Source organism: Amborella trichopoda, chromosome 5 (genome assembly GCF_054954075.1).
Source record: "Amborella trichopoda isolate Santa Cruz 75 chromosome 5, AtrichopodaSantaCruz75HAP2 v2.0, whole genome shotgun sequence".
In the NCBI taxonomy this organism is placed as follows: Eukaryota; Viridiplantae; Streptophyta; class Magnoliopsida; order Amborellales; family Amborellaceae; genus Amborella; species Amborella trichopoda.
The window spans coordinates 22,712,225-22,714,343 of NC_142340.1; the positions used below are offsets into that span (position 1 = coordinate 22,712,225).

The 2,119-nt window shown below is 37.7% G+C and overlaps 1 long non-coding RNA gene across 1 annotated transcript; it reads right to left on the reverse strand.

Annotated features, from left to right (window-relative positions):
- Positions 1-550: 550 nt before the first annotated feature.
- On the reverse strand, positions 551-1,791 carry LOC148782023 (uncharacterized). The gene is made up of 2 exons (XR_016056083.1): positions 1,463-1,791; positions 551-1,391 (listed from the first exon to the last, which is right to left on the reverse strand). It is a non-coding gene; the product is annotated as an uncharacterized LOC148782023 (long non-coding RNA).
- Positions 1,792-2,119: the final 328 nt, after the last annotated feature.

Consider the following 2,119-nt stretch of genomic DNA (forward strand, 5'->3'; position numbering starts at 1 on the left):
ATTGGATGGCAATGACTATCCTACAATTCTGTCAAAAAAAAAAAAAAAAAAATGACTATCCTAAATTCCGACGTAATCCATCGAATTACAACATACGTTTTTTCTTTCTCCATATTTTCAAACAAGTTCCAAATTCAACGCAACACGCAGTTCGATGCAAATTTTTTCCCTGCAAATACCTTGGATATATTTACTAACTTCTGGTGAATTTCACAACCAAGTTTAGATGAATTTCACATGAACTTCACCATAATGCAGTAGAGACTCCATGCAACTTTTTCCCCTGCAAATACCTTGGATATATTTACTAACTTCTGTGAATTTCACAACCAAGTTTAGATGAATTTCACATGAACTTCACCATAATGCAGTAGATACTCATTTGGAATTTTTCGGAGGCGATTACATTTAGCCTTCAATCCAGACTCAGGTTCAGCAACAAAGCTTCACAGCCCCATATACTTCGGCACAGATGTAATCCTAATCTTTGACGAAATCTCATATTCCCATCAAAATTCCAAACACCACAGCATGAATAACACATAAGATCCGCAAAAAACAGAAAGAAAAACTCAAAATTAATCAAGTTCGACCACAATGAGAAGATACAAAATATTTGGTGTTCATAGAAATGCAAGCATACACAAAACCATCATGTAAACTTATTTAGGGTTTCAAAATACATGATTCTGAGAGCAGTTATGTGGGCATTTCTCTTGCAGCTACCTTCTTGAGAGAACCATGAAGCAAGGGTACCACGCCTGCTCCCAACATCACTGCTATTATTACTACTATTAGTAAAAGGCCAATTATCCACCAGTCCAGACCCCAAACTAGATGACGAAGAAATGATCGATGCTTACCATCAACTCGACAAAAAACATGGCACAAGATAAAGGCCGGTGGTGGCCCCCAAACTCTGGTTGAGATCGAAGCCCCCACAGTCTCAAATAAGGGAAGGATGGCATCACTCACATAATTCACATCGGTGCCAATAATCGCATCAAATCCTTCAGGGCTTAGTTCCTTCACTGCATTGATATCATCTGCATTTCCCCATTCTAGTTTCAGGCAATGCAGCTAGTCGAGGATTGAAGACTCCAGATTTGAATTAATGTTTTGATGTAAAAGGTTGAGAGATTCTGAATCACCATCGGTTGCAACTACAAGGTCAGCAAATTTGGCCGCAACCATTGAGCAAATTCCACCTGAGCCACAACCCAATTCCAGGATCCTCATCCCAGCAACAAATTTTGGATTTTCTGATATAACTGAGGACATAAGGTGAGCAGACTCCCATCGCATCAAACCAGTTGATTTGCAGGTGTGCTGGTGTTCTCTGGAAACCCTTTTATTTTGAAGTTGAACCCACTCAGAGTGATCTCTGTGCACTGAAAGGTAGTTCAAGATCCCCAAAAATAAATAAATCTATAAATACTTAAAAGAAGCATCATATACAAACCTAATATGCATCATAGAATTCTTCTTAAGAGAAATTGTGAGGATCCCTTGTCCATGGCATGTTTCTTGAAAGCCACCCATATTACAACTCAAGACATAAAGTTGCTATCAACTTGGGTACTGTTATGTGTCATTCAACCCATCTTAATTGCTGTAAAGACCTGAACCAATTTGTTTATTCTCAAATTATAGGCTATGGAAGTCTTTTTGTGACTGAGAAAGTAAGTCAAAGTACTACTTCCAATAAAGGAATTGCAAAGAGGATCCAAAGGCTCATGACATCAAGAGGAGCAAATACCATAAGCTCTTTGAGCTGATCTCTCATGTGTCGTGTCATTTCCCACCTTGTCCCTTTTATAGTTGTAAAAGGTCTGTCCTACATCTTAGAATATCAGCTGTGCTTCCAATTTATTGAAATAAGAATGTTTATCCAACACAGACCATTCAAAACCCATAAGTACGTTTTTTTTTATTGGGATTGTATACGATGAAATCATTTATCTTTGATACAAGGTGGTCAGAATTACTTACAACCATCCGATGTGAAATTTGATAGATTGGATGTGTCACAAAGTTTGAAAAAATTTCTTTTGAAGTTTTAGCTTGGTCAATGCAATAATTGAGGCCACCCAATTTCACATCCAATGGTCAAGATTAA